General features: G+C 41.3%; 1 protein-coding gene across 2 annotated transcripts in view; it reads left to right on the top strand.

Moving 5' to 3' along the window:
* Positions 1–7861: 7861 nt before the first annotated feature.
* The window catches only part of FYN (FYN proto-oncogene, Src family tyrosine kinase), a 130631-nt gene continuing 115120 nt past the window's right edge, over positions 7862–23372 (top strand). Inside the window, exon 1 of one of the 2 annotated variants that reach the window (XM_075202935.1) lies at positions 7862–8392. The gene's annotated coding sequence lies outside the window, so the exon portion shown is untranslated. The remainder of the gene's footprint in view (positions 8393–23372) is intronic. The other variant, XM_075202934.1, reaches the window with a different exon arrangement.

Genomic DNA, 23372 nt, shown 5'->3' with positions numbered 1-23372 from the left:
CAGGCAAAAGACAGGAGTTTAATATGTAACTGACCACCCTGTGTTGATTCCCATTGTCAAATTGCTGGCCCAACGGCATTGAGGTGTGCTTGGGAGCTCCTGACTTCCATACTGTTGTTGCTGCTAACCCAGATTTGATGGAGCCTCCTGGGGAGCCTCCCTGGGAGAGTCTCCTGGCTGTTGGGCCTAGTCCAGGCCTACTCACAGAAACACCAGTGACTACCAGCAGCCAGGGAGTAAGGCCTGGTGATGAACCTGATCATGGTTACCCCACCCGGGGTAGGAAAAAGGGAGCTGAAAGTGCTTCAGGGATTTCCAAGAAGCCCCCCAAATCTGGGGAGGTAAAACCTGGAGGAAGAACTCAGCCTGTGCAAGCAAAGAAAAAGGGGGTTAAGGCCCCAGAAGATTTTGCGGTTGCTAAAGGTACTGATGTAATACTGGGAGAGACAGTGCAGTATAAAGAGAAAGATAACAACACGACAGAGTCCACAATTTCAGCAGAGAATGCCTCTGTAATGGACACTGACTGTGAAAATAATGAGGAGAATGGTGCTTCTGGTGACTGGGGTGATACCATGGAATTGAAAGAAGTGAAATGTAAACTAGAAGTAGCCAAAAGTGAGGTGGAGAAGATAAAGGAGCAGATACTGTTGCTTAAAAAGAAAAGAAACAAAGCATTTAGCTCAAATAGAGCAGTTTTTTCTCAAGAGATAAAAGAACTGGAGAGTGTGCAAAAAGATAAAGAAGCAACAGTGCGTTTACTAAGTGCCTGGATAAATGCAGAGGAAGCTGAATCTACAAGTGCAGAGGAAGAATCAGTGACAGGCATGCAAAGCTCTCAGAGTACACAGAGATCACAAATTCCACCTAATTTGCCTGTTCATTCAGACTATGTACAAAATACAGACAATGTGACTTTAGAACAAATTAATTTATTGGAAAACAGTATACAAACGGTTGTGCAGTCAGGGGTAGCTGTGGAAGATTCTGGCAGCATGAAAACTGGATCTGGCTACATGGATGCAGCAGGGAGAGCACTTCCAGGTCGTGACCTCGTCCTGTCTGGGACTGAGCCTAGCAGTGTGTCAGCATGTGATTCACAGAACATCCAGCAGAGGGAGAGAGAGAAAATCCCTGCAGTGATTTCATCCCAAGAAGTCTCAGAGACCATAGTCCAGCTGCCACTGAATAAAGGGATTCCCAGGCCGGTAACACCCACAGAGAAATCTGCAAGGGGTGATCTGCAGCCGCAGTACAGGAAGATTCCGGGGGTGTCTGCAGAAATGTCGCTGGCTGTGGTAGACTTTCCTGCAGCTGTTGCAAAAATATGTGAGAAGGCTGGAATCCCCTTTCCTGGACATGACAGAGATGAGGCAGATGCACTAGGCATAGGTGTGCGAGCAGCAGGGGCCTAAGGCAGTCTTGTGCAAATGGAGACTGCTTCGGGTGAAAATGTTGCAAAAAGTGATATCATGCCTGGTGCAAGTGATGCTAATTTGTCTAACCTCAGTTTGAGAAGTAATTTAATTCGTATGGTGACCAAGGACTGCCTAGCAGCCAGAGACAAGTTAAAAGCAGACTGGGATGTGCCAACGAGAGTAAAAAAGTGACTGATAGCCTGTTGGAAATGGGTGTTTCTGTTAAGGAATCTGAAATTACTTATTACTTCTTTAGAAAATGAGCAGGAAACAAAGGCTAGGGAGGGGAATAAGAGTGGATGAATAAGGAGTGAAGGGGTTAACGATGGGGGAGGGGGAGGTCAGGAAAAGCAGCCTTACATTTCATATGCCAGAATTCTGGGGGGGCCAAAAATCAGCCCCAGCACAGCCAAATTTGGGAAGATCACCAAATAGAAGGAATGTAGTCCAACTGAAATGGAAAGGGGAGTGTATTTGGATTGGGATTTGTGGCCAAGGATCTCTTTGCCTGTATTCTCCCAATGGGGACAGCTGAGTATGACCTAAGTTTTGAGACCCCTATGGCCTCCAAAATTTATGGGCACGGTGGGGGAGTGTCAAGAATGTGTCCCCTTGGGTGGATTATGAGGCTTCAGCCATTACCAAGCAGAATAACATCAGAATGACTATATTAGTAGGCAACGAATCCTTATTAGTGGAAGACCTTTCCTATTGGGTAAAACGGTATGCAGTAATGGAATCCCCTCTAGTTAAGGATCCATATTCAGAGAGGCACGTCTGGGGTGGGGCCTGGATGGCTGTTATTAGCCTGAGGCAACTGGATTCTGGACCAGTACACCTTCCATCTGCAGCCTATATAGGCAGGGACAGAATCCAGTGCTTCTATCCGGGCCAGCCCCTCCACCGTACGGCTCGGCCTCAAGAGACCAATAGGAGAGACCTCGCCTCCACTCCCGTTTGCATTTGTGGAGGTCCGCGAGGCGCCCAATCCTAGTCTCTTGCAAAAACAGAAAATCAACCTCAAGCGTGTTGAAAAAATCAAAGGCCAAATAACGAGCTCGGTCGGAACGCACAGATGCCACATTAATGGTGGCAAACTGTATGGGTTGGGGAGCCATCATTAAAGATCATTAAAGATGTTATCGCTGCGGTTCTTTCCGGCATTTTAGCAGGGATTGTGATGTTGTTAGGTGTGCGCATTGCCAAGAGCTTGGACATACAGCAAAAGGTTGTAAAGTAATCAGATGTAACCTGTGTGGTGAAGTGGGACATTCTTTCACCAACTGTCCCCGCGCACACCACAATAAGAAATCCGATGCTGAGATGGCGGAAAGGGCTGAGGAAGTGGAGAGAGAAGAGAGGAGGCCTCCTAAGGCAAAACCTAGGAAACAGGGTTTATTCCAATCTAAGCCTCAGCCAAGACCTAGGTATGGGATGTCTGTTCAGCTACAGAATGAGAGACCGCAGCCTAAGCCAAGGTCAAAGGTGGGATCAGCCCAGCCTAGTACTATTAAGTAAGGTGGGGAGGAGGATATGGAAAAAGGTGGAAGCTGGAAGGTGGTAAGAAAACGAAAAGGGGGTAGGGCGAGTCCAAGTTCTCCTGAACCAGTTGTTATGGCCAACAGATTTTTGTCCCTGTCTAGTGATGAAGAGGATGGGGAAATTGTGTGCACTGCTGGTGCAGAGCTGGTCCTGGTGCCCAAAGCGCAGAGAACTAGGGTAAAGGTTAGGGTTAGGCAGGCTGATCCCTTTGTTCAAAAGGTGGTGGGTACTGAGGTCGGAACAGGTGGTGTAGCAGGGAGTGAGAATTGTGGGGAGATCAATATTGTGGGTGTAACATTTCCTCGCAAGTCTGTAATTCAAGTAGGTGGGGAACCTACTAAGGTTTCTGAGGCTTCTGACACCATCTTTGAGGTAGTTCGTAGTTCAGGTGGAGGGAATCGGGGGGATAGGGAGGAGGATGTGATGGAACCAGGGGGGGAGGAAATATATCCAGAAGGGGAGGACCCCTGGGGGACAATTTCTGGGATTGACGGTGTGGTTCGGTCAGAAGATTCTCTGGCCAGAAGTGATGGTGTACAGGATCCGGGGATAGGGTCAAAGGTCTTATAGGTGTTAGGTAATATAATGCTGAGAGGTAATGAAGGCAATGCCCATGCCTATAATCTTTAATGATGGCTCCCCAACCCATACAGTTTGCCACCATTAATGTGGCATCTGTGCGTTCCGACCGAGCTCGTTATTTGGCCTTTGATTTTTTCAACACGCTTGAGGTTGATTTTCTGTTTTTGCAAGAGACTAGGATTGGGCGCCTCGCGGACCTCCACAAATGCAAACGGGAGTGGAGGCGAGGTCTCTCCTATTGGTCTCTTGAGGCCGAGCCGTACGGTGGAGTGGCAGTCCTTTTTACTGGCATGGTTACCATTCAGCGGATTATAGAAATAAGCATGGGCAGATGTATGGTTATGGATGTTACCCTAAGGGGGCAGGTCCTGAGGTTGATAAATATTTATGGTCCACAGACCCAACGGGGCAGGAAATGCCTTTTCAGGGAAATTAAACCTTACCTTTTTACGGGCCGGCAGATTGTTTTCGGGGGTGATTTTAACACCATTGTTAGGCCAGAGAATAGAGAAGGCTCGTGGATATCGCTGGGCTATGATGCAAGCTTTTTAGTTAATATGGTAAGTGAGGCTGGGCTGGTAGATGTGCGTATTCATCACTCTCCAGACCTCACAGGGTTCACCTTTTCTAGAGGTAAAAGTAGGTCAAGAATAGATAGGATTTTTGTTAAAGGGAGCTCTGTCACATCAACTCCAAAGTTGATGGCGGTAGAGTTCTCGGATCACGTTTGTCTTTGCGTGTCTTTGAACACTTCAGACACCCCTCAGAAAGGCAGAGGCCTGTGAACTCCAGCCTTCTGGAAGATGAGGAGGTTAGACAATCCTCCAGGGACTTCCTTGAAGCCCAAGAAACACTTTTAGACACAGGTTGGGCTAGGCCAGAGTGGTGGGAGGAATTCAATGGAAGAACTCGGAGGTTCTTTAGGGAACTTGTAGTTCAGAGGAATTGGATAAAAAAGAACGTCTGCCATGCCTTGAGATGGAAACTCGATTTCCTGATTTCTGAGGGTGGAGATAAAGGGGAAATCTCCCAGGTAAAATCCCAGATAAAAGAGTGCAAGTATGACCGTTATGCCTCTTTGGTTTTGGAAAGGGACTACAGTAAGTACCACTCTCCGGATCCCTACCTTAACTGTAAGAGTTCGGTTGATGCGAAGGAGGTGAGGGAACTGCACAATGACAGAGGGGTCCTCCGGAAAGACCAAGGGGGTATCTTGTCAGTCGTGCACTCCTTTTGTCTGGGAAGGTACTTATCAGAGAGAAGATGGAACGGTTTCTGAGAGGCTTGTCTGGGCTTGGTGACCATCAGGCTTCTCTTGATGCCTTGGATTCTGAGATAACGGTGGACGAGGTCAGGAGGGCGATTGATAGTTTATCAAATAAGAAATCCCTAGGCCCGGATGGTTTAACTTCCGAGTTTTATAAAGCATTTGTGGACCTCCTGGCCCCACACCTAGTGGCGGTTTTTAATGAGAGCTTGGGTAGAGGGTTACTCCCTCCCTCCATGAGGCAGTCCGCCCTTATTTTGCTATCCAAGGGGAAAGACCCATCCAGGATTGAGAATTGGCGCCCCATCATTCTTCTCAATTCAGATAGAAAGGTTCTGGCAAAGGTAATTTTTAATAGGGTTATGGAAGTATCAGGCCTGTTGCTTTCCACTTCTCAGCACTGTACGGTGAAGGGTCGAAGCATCTTTAATGCTGTCCTTGGCGTCCGGGAGGCCGTGGAGCGGTGCAGGGCTGAGAAGTGGGGTAAGTACCTTCTGGCGCTGGATCAATCTAAGGCGTTTGATTGTGTCAATCATGAATATCTGTGGGCACTTCTTGAGAGGTATGGTCTGCCAGTGAGGTTGGTTGATTGGCTGCGTACCATTTATAAGCAGGCCGAGAGCTTCCCTCTTGTAAATGGTTGGGTGGGTCCTACTTTTGCGGTGTCATCTGGAGTCAGACAAGGTTGTCCCTTGAACCCTCTCCTCTATGTATTTGCGATTGATCCTTTTATCAAGAGGATTGAGAGCGGTGCAGTGAGGGGAGTGCAGCTGGCTGTGGATGTTCCCTTGAAGGTAGCGGCCTACGCTGATGATGTCACAGTAGTCTTGTCAGACATGGCGAAGGCGCGTGGCATTGAAATTCTAATCTGCGAATATTCTGAGGCTTCGGGCTCAGAGATAAACCAAGAAAAGAGTGAAGTTCTCTGGTTAGGGGAGGTAGGACGGCAGTTTGTCCTTCCGAATGCGCTCCCTCAGGCCAGTCAAGAGGTTAAAATCTTAGGCATTCTATTTGGTTCGTGTGATTATGCCCAGCGAAATTGGGAATTGAAACTGGCAGATGCCGCCTCTAAGGTGGATAACTGGAAGAAGTGGAAGCTGCCCTACAGAGAACGGATTGATTTGATCAAGACTTACTTGATCCCAATTTTTTGTAAGTCAGTTACATGTCTGTTGCCAGAATCATTAAGGGTCATATTAAGGGTCATGGTCAGTTCCTTGTTCTTTCAGTTGTTATGGGGGAACAAGTTGAACCTCATCAAGAGGAGTGTGACCTACAAACCGAAGGATGAAGGTTGCCTGGGAATGGTAAACCCAGTGCTGTTCTTTAGTACTGCCTTTTTGAAGCTTCATCTCGGGAGTCTCTTTTTGGAGTCTCCCCCTCGGTGGGTAGCTGGCTTTCGTGTTTGGGTGCACCCCTTTCTCAACGCAGGTTGGATGGGGGTCCCGTAAAAAGTCTTCGAATTAAGCATGGATACCTCCCGGCCTATGTGGTTCAGGGTTTAGAGGTGACAAGGAAATGGCAGATTGAGGTGGGTGAGGCAAAAAACTCCTCTAGAAGGGTGTTGGAGAGGAGGATTTTGCATACTCACTTTGATGTGCCCCTGTTACTAAAGGATTGCCCAGGTGATATGAACTCGAAGGGTCTGTCTTTGGTGAATTCCAAGCGGATTCCACCGAAGTTTCGAGATCTCACTTGGCTTGCATTTCACGGGAGGCTCTTTGTTAAGGGAAACCTGAAGCATAGGGGTGTCGATGATCGAGGTTGTCCACGGGAGGAATGTCATGGGAAGGTGGAGACAATGGACCACTTCTTGCTTCAGTGTCCTTTTAATATAGAGGTTTACAAGGGAGTGTCCCACGCCTTAGGCCTTCCTTGTCTTTCGGGGCTTAGTTACCCTGAGTGGGTGTATGGAGTGCTCAAAAGGTGTGGGGATTTTGATTTAAGCACTCGTTTTTTAGTTAGCGTAGTTGTTAGGTTTTACACATGGAGCGCACAGTGTTTAGTGTCCATTAGGGGCAAAATCCTTCCCTGTAGTGAGGTGGTGGATAGTATTCTGCACGAGGTTTGGAAAATAAGGGAAATGGAGAGGGGCCGGATGGATGCTGCGAGCTGGGGTAGACTTTGGCGGGGGCTGAGACCTCCCTAAGCGGTAGCTAACACCTGGCAGTCTCTCCATTCTTGGCTATCTATCCTGTTTTATCACTATTAGATTTTGTGGAAACCTTTTTTTTTAGTAAGGTTTACAATCATTTAAAGTTTGCTTTCATTGCCTGACAGTAAAGGATGTGTGGGTGGTATTATAGATTGGTGGCGGGGTTGTGGTAATGAAAAGTATTGTGCTAAGGGTTGACATGTTTCTCTCGTGGAAAGTTTTTGATTTGTTTTGTGTTTTTTTTATCCTTTTTTTTATATTTGTGAAGTGGTGTATTAGTTGTTTTGAGATGGGATTGTAGTAGAATTGGGTGTGTGAAGTTGTTGTTCATAGTGGTTCTTTTTACCCTTTGGATAATGTATATAGTCTATTTTATCTTGGACAAAGTGATACTGGATTTATTTTTATTGCAATTTTTAATAAAAACATCAACCCTTGCAAAACTGCAGCTACTTATTCCAAATGATAAAATATGGTGACTTTGTCCACTTTGCCCCCTGATTTTATGCCCAAAACCTTGTTGAGTCAGGGTAAATACTAATGCAGTTCAGATAAGGGAAACCCTTTAGTGTTAATCTGATGTGAAATCAAAGATCCAACTTGATTTAATCCTTTAAAAATAAGCTTTTCTGAATAAGAAGCTGGAGCATGAATAAGAAGTGAATAAGAAGCTGCCGAATAGGAAGCTAACTTCAGCCTCGTCCTTATTGTTTGGTGTCATTGCTGTCTTCTGTTCTATCCATGTAGCTACAATATAGCAGCAGTATAAATAGTAACTGCTCACATTCAGACATCAGAAGGAAAAGGGGGAGTTTGGTGGTCTCCAGTGAGTATCATAGGAGGAGTAAAGTAAAGCATAGGATGAGGAAGACCCTCCCAAGCACTGGGCTGAACAAGTAGGGTGGCCTGGGATTGGTTGAATGCCCATCACAGGGACAGATTTGGGAAAGCAAGCAAAAAACATCTTGGGAATCCGCAGCTTTTGTCATCTGCAGCATTGTAGTACTCGAATTAAAGAAATAATACTGAAACTAAATCTGTAATCTAGGGATTTCCTTCTATCCTCAGCCCACAGTGATTGCTGGGCAGGGAGAGAAGGGGATCAGGAGGCTGGGAGTCACAAGCCTGTTCTTTAAGCAGCTCCTGCAGCCCCCTCTCTTGGTCACACACACAGACACGGAGGAGGAGGGAGCTGAGCTGCTGTCAGACTCTGCTTCATTGCACGGCAAACCGGGATCTCCATGCACTGATTTGCTCTGTCACATCGCGGACCGGGTGTGACCCCAGCCCTGTGTTCGTGTGTGCTGTACCCCGGGCACACAGCAGTACAATCTCATCACACCGCCATAAGGAGTAAAGGAGCCCCTAGGAACACAAACACGAGAGGATGATGTGAATGCAGTGCTGGGTCCAGGCCGTCTACTGCAGGTACACACTACTGTCTAATGTACTCATGTATTTACCTTAACTCCGGTCCCGTAAATTATGTATATTATGTATATATTGCTGACACAATATCTGTACGATTGTACATAATGCAAATATTGTACTACCCGAGTAGTACCTACATATGTGTCTAGCACATCGGCCCTGCGGGATGTGTGTGTCTGTGGGTGGGTTATTGTCTCATTGTTCCCCGATTTAGATGAATGTATTCTCGTGTGTACGAACGTGTGTTCTGCATTTGTTCCAGCTCCTTTGTGTACATATACAATAGGCTTCTGCCCCGTGCCAGTGAACAGAGCAATACAGACATACAGACATGTTTATGGCAAAGGGGACACGCACAGTACACATATACAACGACGCGATTTGTGTTTTTGACAACATATATGTACACACACAGTCGGACTCGTGTACTTATATACTGTCCATTCATATTGACCCTATGGCCCCAGCAAACAGACATAATGCTGCCCAATACTTGTCATATATGGGCTGTTGGAGGGAGCAAAAAACAATTCTGTTTTGGTATTTTTCAGTGCTGTCAATACTGTTTTGTCAATGTGCTGTTTGTGCAGTTTACATGCACACATTTCAATATATATATATATATATATATATATATATATATATATATATATATATATATATATATATATATATTTGTGTATGTATATATATATATATATATATATATATATATATATATATATGGTATATTATATATATATATATATATATATATATATATATTAACACATGCATGCTAGGCATTAAATGTCCCTGCTCTATTTTTTGTCACGGTTAGAGCATGCCTGCTACATTGCAGCATTTTAAAGCATGTGGACTAAGAGTATGGGATCTGTATAAAGCCGCACCATCAGGAACAGAGTTACATGGAGAATATGTCATAGATCACATACATATAGGCCTGTGATTCAATTTTATAGTCAATTCAGTAAAAAGAAAAAAGAGAAGACATAGCTGCCAGATAAATCTGGGTGGTAGACAAAAACCCCTTTCATTTAGCTGCTCATAAAAGCCACAAAATGGGCAGTGCAGTGGGATATTAAACAAGGATTTGCTGTTTTGGCTCACTATATTATTTTTCCCCCCATTGCTCATCTGCAATTTGGATGCTGTGTATCTTTTTTGTAATGCAAATCACTTCCATCCATTTTTTAAACTGATTAAAAAGCCTGCCCACCAGAGTGGGATTACAGAATGTGCTTCATCTGCAAAGTTCTAAGAAATCTAGCATTCTCATGGCATATTTTAAAATTGACTTACAAGAGAATTTTTATAACCAGTTTCCCCATTATGATGCCATACTTGAACTATGGTGCATATTGTTGGTAATGGGTCATTACTGTGAGCATGTACTGACTGCGAACCTCAGTGGTTATTTCAGTGAATTAGCAAATTCAAATATTCGGTGCAACAATGTAAGAGGGGAAAATACTTACAAGACAAACGGTAGACCTTGTGTTTTCCTGCTTGCTTTCAACTCATCAACTCCCACATCCTTCCTCCCCCTAGATAAGCAATGTTTCCAGGCTTACTTTTTCCTCTTTAGTCCCATTTGGTCCTTTCCACACCCACATCTAATATACTAGTTTAACAAAACTATCTAAACTCTAGAACAACAATCATTTGCATTCTGTCTCTTATAACAGAACCTTCTGAGTTCGAATACAGAAGGGAGGTCTAGCAATTTCTATTTAAGCCATAAAGAGTATTACAACTGCCAATTTAGCTAATGTAATTTGCTTATTGTCATTATCGTCAGTCTTATGTCATTAGCAGTAAAATATGCAGATGATTATCAAGTACATTTTCTCTCACTGCCTCCATCATATTGGAATATAAGTAGACATTTTGATTTCAGCTATGGACCAATTTTTCTTCCTTTCTCACAGGCTACAGTGGAATATTGTGGTGTTTTAAGTGTCGCCACTATGTGTATCAATGAGTTGTGCATACTGCCAATCCAGGATACCTGTTTGAGTTGGACTCAAGCTTTTACAATAGCAATGATTGGTGACATGTTCAGATAAAGGATTTACAGGCTATAAGTGCCAGCAGGGATATTATGATGCTGTGTCATGTATTGGAAAATGTCTTGTGCCAGCTGCCAGCACCAGCTGGCAGCAGCCAGTCAATGTTGAGGAAAGCGAGCACTGTAACCTCAGTGCCTGGCAGCTCATCATAACAAAGGCTGCAGTCAGTTCAAACGTCCCTTACCTCTTGGAAGCCAATGGTTGGGTCTTTCTGAAAAGAGAGCCTTGGTTACAGGAGATCACGTGGTTATGTTTTCTGGGTAAATAAAGATTAATTAAACTGATTTGATGAGTAAAGTCTTACCACCGTATTTTATAAAATAGGAACATCATTGAGTGCATGATAGCTATTTGATAACCGTTACCATTCCAAGTCAATTAGGTATCTCATGTGTTCCAGTTTTCATAAGAAAGACCTGATGCACCTACCGTAAATTAACCCTTAGTGAAAAGCAGATTCTATAAAAGTTATACTTATATTTTTCATGGGGTATTTTTATGATATCAACTATCAAAATTGACTCTAGTCTCTCTCTGTCTGTCTCCCTCTCTGTCTGTGTGTGTGTGTGTGTGTGTGTCTATATTAGAGAATATAGACTGTAAGCTCCAATGGGGCAGGGACTGATGTGAGTGAGTTCTCTGTACAGCGCTGGGGAATTAGTGGCGCTATATAAATAAATGATGATGATGATGATGAACAAACTGGATGTCTTGGATTTCTCTTTAAAAGTAATGCATTCTGCAAGAGCACTAGTTTTTGTATCAATATATGATTATGTCATTTTGTATATGAATATGATGTTTTCCTGATGGTTAGACATTTCGTTTTGAGCTCCATCAGTATTATAAAGAACTTAATTGCCAATTGTTCTTTTAGCAATAAACCACCTGCTTCCAACTGGCAGAACCCATATATGTGACTAATGAAGATAAAGAAAATCTTAAACCTTCTGGCACATTATGCTTCACAGCTCACAACCAGAAGTTTGATGCTATCGCTTGTCCAATGCACTGTTTCATTATCTGCACAGTGATGGCCAACAGGCGGCCATAGGCCCATCTGTTGTCCATCTTTGACTCCCTAGCTCTTTACTGCTTTATTGTCAGATTTGTTTGTTAGAGCTTGTAACATTTGTTTAAATGCTCGCTGATATGTTATTACAGATGGTGTATCTTTCTTTGATTAAATGTACTGTTATTACTGTTATTACTAAGATTAGGGTAATGTGAAATCATTTTCAAGGTTAGAGGGCCGCCCTTGTGGCCACTGAAGTTTATCAGGTTGCCTATCAAAGTTTAGTTTGACATGAACTGTTGGATGCCCCGTCCAAGGGAACATTGCAGTACTGCCTGTTGGTGGGTTTTATTTCAAAAATACAAAACTTCCGTAGATGTCTTCTTTCAGCTTGTGATTAGTCGTCGTCCCCCCCCCACACACACATTTACTGTCATTTTATGCTGCATGTACCAAGCCCTATGGCTCCAGTTGGGCGGGAGAGTGGGGCCTGTACTACAGCCTTTTACTAGATGAGGCCTAGTCAACCTGTGGCTCTCCAGGTATTGTGAAGTCCCAGCATGCTTTGCCAGCTATCAGCTGGCTATGTACTTGCAAGTATGCTGGGGCTTGTAGTTTCACAACACCTTGAGAGCAACAGGTTGGCCAAGCCTGTACTAGGTAGTAGTGCAGCTTTAAGCTAAAAGTTGCATGATGCAAAACATTTGAAATTGATTACTTTTCTTTCATTGTGATTTGAAAAATCGTTGCACATTCTGTGTCTCTTGGACTTTAAACACCTATTTCTCGCATTTCAATGTGTTAAAGGGGGAAGATGTGGGCAGTTTGTTCTTAATAGCTGGGAAATGTAATACCACAAGTGTGTTTCTGTCTCAACCACATTTTCAGACTGTACTTATACCTTTTATGCCTTCTTAGTGTTTCATACATTTATTTCATTCCATTTACTACATCAAAGTGATGTTTGCTTTAAAACATATCAGAGTTTTTTTTTTATTACAAAAACAGAGCTTGCTCCTATTTAAACATTGTGCAAGCAGTTCTACATTCTACAGACATACACCGATCAGCCACAACATTAAACCCACCTATATAATGTGTAGGTCTCCTTCATGCCTCCAAAACAGCTCTGACCCGCCCGAGGCATAAACTCCACAAAACCTCTAAAGGTGTCCTATGGTGTCTGGCACCCAGACATTAGCAGCAGATCCTTTAAGTTGTGAGGTGAGGCTCCATGGCTCAGAATTATTTTTCAGGCACATCCCACAGATGCTCGATAGGAATGAGATCTGAAGAATTTGGAGGCAAAGTCAACACCTTGCTCCCCAAGCACATCAATGAGCCTTGAGCACCGATGACTCTGTTGCAGGTTCAACGGTTATTCTCCTTTGGACTACTTTTGGTAGGTACTAACCACTGCATACCAGGAACACCCCACAAGACCTAACGTTTTTGAGATGCTCTAATCCAGTCTACTATCCTCACAATTTGGTCAAAGTCGCTCAGATCTTTATGCTTGCCCATTTTTCTGCTTCCAACACATCAACTTCAAAAACTGACTGCTCTCTTGCTGCCATCTTGACAGGTGCCATTGGAATGAGATAATTAATGTTATTCACTTCAATTGTTAGTGGTTTAATGTTGTGACTGCTCAGTGTATATTATGTCCACGACTAATCACAAGTGACTTTACAAATCATTATATAACAGGTGGATTCATTTGACCGCAAGGTGCTGCAATGTGTCTCCAGAATAGTCTGCGCAGACATATCACCTCAATCTTTTTATTCAAATCTAAGCTCATTTTCCCTCGCAAATTCAAAAATGTGCAAGGAGAAAAATGAGCAGATTCTGTACCATATTGGGCAGCAATATGCACTGCTGGACATGGAGGCAAATTGAATCTGCCTCTTTAAATGCTATGAAACCGCTACTTGACTTTAATATTTATCAAAGGTTGTGTACTACTTAGCCAGTTAATATAAATAAAATAACTGTAGCATTTATTCTTAAAGAGAACCAGAGAACACATGTTTTTAATTTGATTACTATTTGTGCACTACAATATGCAGAAATACAGGGTTTCCTCCATGACCACTTTCAACCAGGAAGACAATATGTAATATGTCCACAATGCTCTCTCTCACCCTTCTACTCTAGGATTCCATGGTATGCGGGAGGTGCTTCTATAACAGAAAAGACTGATAGACAGGCTATCAGACCTGCTCTGCAAAACATGCACTGTGCATGAGTCAGACAGAGGTGCTGGGACAGTGATCAGCTTAAATGACAACACTGTCAGCTTTTTACCTAAATTATTAAATAGACCCCTACTAATCCCTACTGCCCTTTTTTCTGTTGACACCATCCTGAAATTCTTTTAACAGAATATGTATCACAGTGGCACATGATAAATAGGCACCCCTTGCGGAGGTGGCAAAAAGTACTCAATGCCAATATATATGCACTGGCTGAAGTATGGGGTATGGGGCTTCTCACCAACTTACAACTAGGCCTCAGTGCCTTTTGGTCTCCAGGAGACTGGCTGCCGCACAATATAACTCAGTAAGTAACAGAGATACACTGTAAAATAAAGCTTAATTCACCTGAAGCTTGTGTTCTGGGTGAAGGACTATTTGTTACTCTCCTCAGCAGAGTGAACAAACCAAGAGTCCTTTTTATTGTTTCTATATTACTTAATGCCATTCTCAGCATCCATCACCAAACACCCTGTGGCCAGATTAACAGCACCTCAAAGTTGGGAGATATTGTATCTGTATATACTGGATTCTCAGCCACTGTTCCATGTATGTTAGACATGAGAGGTGGGAGACACAGAGGGCTCTATGTACAGTCGAAAGTAAGTACCCTGCTCTCAGACTCATATGTATCCCCCCTTGCCGCCTCTCCATGTGTAAAGAGGCAGAACAGGGGAGATAGGGGTTTAACCTAGCAACGCAAGATTCATGCTGATGATTAAGGCAATCCGCACAGGACTTGCTGTGTTAAAAAAATTAATAAAAAAGACGCGCCCAAATTCCTTAACCAGCCCCAGTGCTGCCAGCCTAGTCTAGTACTGGCAAAATGGGGGATACGAAAAGCAATGGGTCCCCCCAAGTTTACTAGCACCAGCACTAGGCTTTGCTCACCAGGGCTGGTGGCACTATAGAAGGGAAACCATCAGCATGGGGTCCCCCTGACATAATGCCAAAGCAACCCTTGGCTAGCAAGCACGGAGCTGAATTCCCTAGGGAGTTTGGGCATTATTATTATTATTACCATTTACTTATATAGTGCCACTGATTCCGCAGCGCTGTACAGAGAACTCACTCACATCAGTCCCTGCCCCATTGGGGCTTACAGTCTAAATTCCCTAACACACACACACATAGACACAGACACACAGATTAGGGTCAATTTGTTAGCAGCCAATTAACCTACCTGTATGTTTTTGGAATGTGGGATGAAAACGGAGCACCCGGAGGAAACCCACGCAAACACGGGGAGAACATACAAACTCCACACAGATAAGGCCATGGTTGTGAATTGAACTCATGAGGGCATGTAAAAAGCTCTTCCCCTAAGGCTGTGAATGTGGAGTAATATGAATAAAATAAATGGAAATATTCATTTTGTTCCTGGTGCCCAGGGGACATGGGGCCTGTAGGTAAAAATATAAATAAAACACAAAGGGTTAAAAATAATTTTATTTGGGGGAGAAAGGGCCCAATACATCCCTCATTCACTCTCTTTATTTCTCACCTAGATCCAGACATGGCATCTTCTTCATCATTTGTAAATCCTCCCGTTGCAGATGAGCTCTAAGTGGCTGTACTCATATATATAACATGAGGATTTCCACGACCTGAACTTAAGTCCTGAGTTACAGTCTAAAACATACGTGCGGCTTGGAATCCTACGTAAATTACGGGGTGCTTTTGCTGAAAGGCCCTGAGTGGATAGCTTGATACACCTTTGTGTTTTACTAAATAGTGTTAAAAAGCATCTTACATTAGGGCTACAATTAATTTAAACATATCAAATTCCCCAAAATTTCAGGGGCCCCCAACCATTTACTTTCATACTGCTGCTTCTAGATTTCCACTCTGACCACTGTATATGTGTAAGTCATTAATAGAGGTGGCCAGGGCCATCTTTTTCATTGGGCACGATGGGCAGCTGCCCGGGGGCCCCATGGGCAAGGGGGCCCCATAGGCACGGCTTTTAATGAGAATAAATAATCCTGCAAAAGAAAAAACCTGCAAAAAAAAGCTACAAGGTTTACTGAGCAAGTACATCTATCTATCTCTATCTCTCTATATCTATATCTGTATCTGTATACATCTATATATCTATATCTATATCTATATCTGTATCTGTATACATCTATATATCTATATCTATATCTATATCTGTATCTGTATCTGTATACATCTATATATCTATATCTATATCTATATCTGTATCTGTATCTGTATACATCTATATATCTATATCTATATCTAGGGGCCCCGGTGCACTGCTTTGCCCGGGGGCCCATAATGTTGTTAAGATGGCCCTGGAGGTGGCCACTGTTTATTTTAAGTGAAACTTGCAACTCAAGTGAAATAGTGTTTGAGTATGCTTTCGCTTTGCTAGCAGCTATGATTTATTTTTATTCATTTATTTTAAATAATGATTGCATTGGTCTATGTACTTTGTGTCAAACAAGTACTGAGAGTTTCTAAGTATTTGAAAACAATATATGGCTTATGTTGGACCCCTATTATCAGCGAAAGAGGAGTGCAAAAGACAATGGGTACCCCAAAATATAAATGACAGTAATGGTATAGGAATATTTTCCATATACTTTCTGTCTTTGCGATTACTTTTCTTCTATATATCTATATTTACTTTATTTCACCTATAGTGCACTGTTCTACAAATCTAGATAGTATAATCCTAAGCATATCATCTGTGATTGACATTTCGGATTTAGAAAACGGGTTTTGGGCAAGACTTTGTATTTCGTTGCATCACCTCTTCTAATTACTTGGTAACTATTAAAATGGTTGACATTACTTGATTTTCTGGTTTATATTTCCTTTACATTTACATTTGACAATCACACTTGTGTTTCTTTTATTTTACAGAGAAATATATTCCATAGTGTTGTGCTGATTATGTTATTTCTATTGCACATATATTTTTTACAAAGCATGTACTTATTTGCTTTAATGCACCATTCCTTGGCAAAATAGCCAATAGCCTTTTTTCTATGTCACAACTGATATGCATGAACCATTTTCTGGATTTAATGCACAGTAATGAGATGCCGTTTATGATGTAATGGAGCGTTCTCTTGGTATGAAATGATTACTTTGTACAATCAGGAGTTGAACATCATACTGGGGAAAAGCTGATGCATGGCAACGGGTTATCCATAAGTAGCTTTACTGGATAGAAGGCTTTATTTCTACTTCCAGTCCATACAGCAGGTCTGGATATATTGCTTCAAAAGTTAGAAGCCTCGATAAGCAAAGAATGTAAAAGCAGGGGATGAGGTCTACAGAGGGGGATGCCACACCATCCCAGTCTGCTGCTGGATCATTCTGGGACAGGGTTGCCAACTCTGAAATGAAAAACAAGCAACCGCTAAGTGAAAAACAAGCCCAAACAATCCTAAAAAGAGCCCAAAAAAGCAAAAAAAATTATTATTTTTTTATTTATGATACAACTATCAAGATAATATTAAGAGTAATGGGATCTGCAGCAGTTTCTGTAGTTACAGTAACTAAAGATGAAGACTCAGGAGTTATAGATGCACTTTAGGGGTTTGTTTTCTCTGTACACTACAATACAGCTTTACACTATAATTACACACATCATGTTCTGTCTGGTCGCATATATACTCTCCATATATACTGCATACAACACAGACAGGTTCCCACAGGAGGGGCCAACGCTGAAGTTTACCTACCAACACTTGAGGTCACGCCCACGTAAAAGACCAGCAGCGTCTTTACACTGACTAAAGCGTTATTATACACAAGGCAATAAAGTTTTTTAAAAAAAAATGTTGTGAAGCCCAAAAACCCTCAACCCGTGACCACCAGAAAAACTCCGCAACTCTGGAAAAAAACATGGCCAATTATAAGCGGAATTGGCAACTATGTTCTGGGTATGTAAGAGAAGACTGGTCCAGTCACAAGGGCACATTTCTTAGTCACCTTGGCAACCAGGATCTGTCTATCTCTGTCATATATTATATGGCACTTTTAAAGATGATATTTGAAAGCAATGTAGTATTATTATTATTATTATTATTATTATTATTATTATTATTATTATTATGCCTTGGAGAACCATATACATTGAAATTAGAATTAAGATTTAGTTTGATATTTAGCAAAGTCTTTTGCAAAATGGTTTAGAATTTGGGGAATACGTAAACATGAATTCAGCACAGTTTTTTCCCTTATTGATACCAACTGCATAAAATGAAAATTCAACCTTTTTAGAAAATTGTTTGTTACTAGGCACCACGAATTATAAGATTTATATGATATTAAATTCTGTTAAGCACATACATGCCAACTTTAAAAGCTTGTCCCCTGGAGACGGGAGTGGTAGGGGGCGTGGTGACGTCGTCGTGTCACCATAGCCCCGTCCCCACTATAAAATGCAGAAGTTCACGGCATTGAGTAGTGAGGGTGGGGCTTAATGACACAATAAAGCCCCGCCCCCACCATTCAATGCTGGGAATTTCGGTGAATCCGGGAGGTTTGCCCACTCTTCCAGGAGTCCGGGAGGACTCCCCGAAATACGGAAGAATGGGCAAACCTACAGCACTCCCTCTTTATAATACCAGCTTAAAACACAAACAAACAATGTTGTTGCACAAAGGATGGCATTATAAAAAGGGCAATATACTGCATAATGGAACAAATGCATTTTAATGAACATTTGTGAAGATATTTTACCTGGTGCTAAGCAAGGGTGGTGTTACACAGGGATAATGTACAAAATTACATTATTTTACATGAAAACATGCTTGCATTTTTAAAAGCTTATTTTAAAAGTATAGGTAGAAAAGGTAAAAGTGGCTGATGAAACACATGGGTTATAATGCAAATAGAACCTTGTTTATTTTCATAAACATAATGACCCCAGGACAGTGCTTGATGGGGAGCTTTGTCTGTGCTCAGGCTAAAAAAACTATGCAAAAACTGCTCATGGCAAGTTGTTTTGTTTAGCTGTCGATAAAATTACAATATATGTGCAAGTTGCTGATGTTGGTAATGTCTCAACTGCTTAAAGTTTTTCTTCAATGCATTATTGAATGGATGGATTATATTAATGCAGTTTTCTTCCCATGATTCTTTAATGGGAGGCTGTCTAACATAGGTCCCTCGACTCAAGACTTCTGTCTGTCGCTAGTTGAATATCACACAGAAGCACTTTTGATGTGCAAATTATATGTTTGTGTGCTTCTAAAAGAAAAGAGAGAAAATGGAAATGCAGCCAAAAGAGATCACTTGGATGTGTAGAGCTACTGATAATATTGATACTATTATTAAATGATGCACTGAGCTCCTGCTTTTGCCTTTGACCATTTCAGTGCAGGCAGTGAAAGCACTATAGATCTAAGCAGTACTGACAGCATACAAATTGTTTTGTAATATCATCAAACACTAGGAGAGAGACTCAATTGCTGGGGATTTGCCGACGGACATCACCGCAATGTCTGGCTTTGCACATTGCTGGTTATTCTTTTAAGTAATCCCTGTTCATCTTTCCCCACACCTCTCAGGTGCAAAGAAAAATGAATAGAGATTCCAGCATGAATATTGGCTGCGCGATGTGTGTCCGTGGACTGTTCCGGAGACACATCGCTTAGAATTGAATTACCTCCAAGGTGAGGATAGATTCAGTGATATTACAGAGGATAGTTTCAGTGATATTACAGCAGGCTATCTGCTACAATGTTGCAGAATGGTACAGGAATGCCTCCCATATTGGCTTTGGCATGTCATCAGAAATGTCTCCAGAAAGACAGGTGGCTTATTTAGTTTTAGGGTTAGCGCCCAAGTCTGTGGTGTTTATGCAAGAAGCAGAAATGCCAGAGCAAGTAATCTTGACAGCAGCACCACATGTGGAGGCTGTAAATTGTGCAAATATTTCTCTAAAATTCCTAAATGCTTTACGAGCTAAATGCAGTGTGAGGAAAATTACAGGGGGCTGATTTAGTAAAATGAGGCTAAGCACAATCCAGTATCCACCTTTCAATGCTAGTACAAAACTTTGCCTGAAGACAAATTAAAGGATAATTCCACTTTCAAACCAGTGTAGTCCACTAAATATAACAGGCACAAATATACATCTTTGTCAATACCACATTGTAGCTGGAGCTTTAATTTGGAAGATACAAGATTGCCTGTCCTTCTGTGTAGTTAACAAGTTTAGTTTGGTAACAAACAGACACTGATGTCCTGCCGTGGCCTGCCACATCCCACTTCAAACTCCATTTTATTTTACTTTATTCATACCTCCCAGCTTTGCTGGTACTTCAAGTCGGGACAGATGGTGGAAGGGTGTGTGGCCACATCACAATGGGGCATGACCACAGATTCAGAAACGTGAGGCCGCTCCATCATCACTGACCTGCTATGCAAAATCGGCACATGTCACCCATCCTTTCAATCCGTGGGACAAAGGCGGGTCACAAACCTTATAATACCTAATTCTGAACAATTGGGAGATATGCTTTTTCTGCAGCTCTTTGCTCTTTGCAAGCTGTGTAGGCTGATTTAACTTAGCTTGCTGGTAATTTCACAGGAAGAGATAGTGTTTAATGCTGCTATTGGATGTATGCATTCTCTGGCTGAGAGGAGTGGTAGGTGTTTGCCACAATCATGGCACATAGTGGTGTGATATCAACTGTTATTATGTTAGGTAAAATGAAATACAATTCTATTTTAGAATTTTATATTATTTATTATTGTTATACTGCTCCTCCTCTTTAAAATTTTACATTCACTCAATTTACCCTTTGTATTTGTCCAATATAAACAGTAAAACATTATTGCACAATGATATTCATGTCTCAGGAAGTTTTATAGCTTCCATAAAGGTGTTACAAAAACTGCTTGCATAGTTAAGCTGTCCTACAGAGCTATGTTTTGTCTCACACCTATGATCCCCTTGGTGCCTCCCAGAACCCTACTGTCAGTTTTATTCATGCATGATAACAATACAACAGCCTGGTAGTGTGAGCTAGTATTAGGAGATGGGTCTGACCTAATTGAGAGTATGGTATGCTAATGATGGGGCGTGGCCAAGGCCTAAAGTTGCTTCTTCATAGAAGAATAGCCTAAACCATGTCTTCAATATGCATCCCCTATAGCAGAAACTATTCAAATTACTGTTTTTCAATCCTGCAGATATCACTGTTATTGTTGTTTGTTAACATTTTTAGCCTGTGACTAGCTCTACATGGCAACATACTAAAGAAGATGGTTAGAACAAACCAGCAAATATTATTAAAAATAAGTTGTTTCTTTTCCAATAAAATAGAAATGTAATACGTTTTCTATACATATATCTAACTTCATCATCAGCTATTTATATAGCCCCACTAATTCTGCAGCGCTGTACAGAGAACTCACATCAGTCCCTGCCCCATTAGAGCTTACTGTCTAAATTCCCTAACATACACACACACAGACCGAGAGAGACTAAGGTCAATTTAATAGCAGCCAATTAACCTACTAGTATGTTTTTGGAGTGTGGGAGGAAACTGGAGCACCCAGAGGAAACCCACGTAAACATGGGGAGAACATACAAACTCCTTACAGATAAGGCCATGGTCGGGAATCTAACTCATGACCCCAACTAAACTAAAAATCTAACATATTTAGCAATTTATTCTGAAGGTTATTATGTATGTATCCTCTTAGGTGTTAGACAGCAGCAATCACTGGTTAAATACATACCTCAATGTTTGCAAACTCGGGGGCAAATATATGAAAATTGTTGCACATGAAAAAAATGTAATTCATAGCAACCAATCAGCATCTAACTGAAATGTATCTTGTATAACCTAGAGAATGGAAGCAAACATCTATGCCAACAGTGGGCAACAGGCAGTCCACCAAGCCTTGCTTGTGCTCACCCAGCTGGCTGCTTCCGATATGATTAGAACCTATGCAGCCGACTTTTGCATTACGTGACCCACTCTGCGATTCCTCCATCTTCCGTGCAGTCCTTTTGAAGGCTGGAGGTCCGCTTTGCTACTTCAGATTGCCACTCAGTAATCTATTTGTTGCAGTACCTTTTTTTGTATAAGCCAACTTTTTGGTTTATACAGCAAGTATATTTTTTTTCCAACTGATGTCATACATTTAGGGGGGAATTCAATTGACCGCAAGTTGGTTTTTTTCCCCGCAGCGTTAAAAAAAAAAAAAAAAATCACACGCGGGTTAACTGCTATAGCGACCGTTATTAGTTAACGCAGCATGAAAACTCGTGCAATTCAATTTGAAAAAGAGCGAACGCTGCCCCCGCGCATTAATCATTGTGTTTGTGAGTTTTTAGGGAGTGAAGGCGAGTTTTAACACGGTCATGTATAACACAAAAAAAAGGATTAGCATACATTTTCATACATTAGATTGCATCCATTTTATTTGATAATATCTACATTACAGTACTTTCTTTAGCATATTTTTTTATTTAACGATTTTTTACTATAGAATCATCTGTACCATGTCACAACACATTAATAGATACATATTTGTACCAAAAACATACATAAATATATTTAATTAGTGATTTTTACTTTTTACCTTTTTATGGGTTTTTTTTCCCATTATTTTTTTACAAGAAAATCAACTTTTACATGTTAGGCATTACTGATAAACATAGTTCATCCTTTTTTTTTTTTCATAATTACATGATTTCAAATACTTTTCTTAGGTTTTTTATTTTTATCACACCCCAAAGAGGTGCGAGATAAAACAGCATATTTTCCTGTTTAACGTGCCGCGTTAAGAAACAATTGAATAGCTTTTAACGCACCCTATACTTTCAATAGACCTTCTACTGGAGTGCGAGAGGACCGTTTCATGAAAAAAAAAGTGAGCGTTAAAAATGGAATTGAATCGCGGGTAAAGTTAACCCGCTCGAAAATGATAAAAAAAAAAGGCGTTAAAATTACTTAACGCGGTGTTAAAATATATTTTGCGGTCAATTGAATTCACCCCTTAGGAGAGCCATATTATTTCTCATGTTATTTTTCTCATTTATAGTAAGTCCTAAGTGGCATTTCTAGCTATTTATAAAGCTTTTTCATTAATAAGAAAATATTTATAGTTTCAATTTCGAAACTGTTGTCAAAAATAGCTCCCCAGGATTTGGAAATTCAAAAGAACTGATATCTATAAAAAGCCTTTCACAGCAGTGGGTGGTTTGTAGATGTGCATTTCCTTCATAGTACATGTCATGTGAAACTATTGTAATCTTGTGATCAGGGTCTTCATATCTCTCTGTCTGTATTACCCAGTATTGTTTTATTACTGTGTTTCTTTCCAATTGTAAAGCGCTACAAATTTGCTGGTGCTATATAAATAATTGATGATGATGATGATGATGATGAAATAGTTTTAACAGTACTGGGTTATGTTTTGTTTATTATTGATGCTTAGTATATTGGAAAGGTGTGAAGATCTATGTTAAAAGTATATTTTATTTTTATTCTTACATTAAATGATAGATAGCCATTTACCATATTTCTGAATGGTGTATTCTACATATGTGTACTAACTCTGTTTAATGGGTTAACACAAAGGAGCCGATGCTGAGTTAGACACATATACGTTAAAAAAAAACCGCTCAAATCAAAAGCCATTTCTAA

Source organism: Mixophyes fleayi, chromosome 3 (assembly GCF_038048845.1).
Source record: "Mixophyes fleayi isolate aMixFle1 chromosome 3, aMixFle1.hap1, whole genome shotgun sequence".
Taxonomy (NCBI): domain Eukaryota; kingdom Metazoa; phylum Chordata; class Amphibia; order Anura; family Limnodynastidae; genus Mixophyes; species Mixophyes fleayi.
The sequence above is the reverse complement of the archived record's forward strand: the minus strand, read 5'-3'. Positions and strand labels throughout refer to the sequence as shown.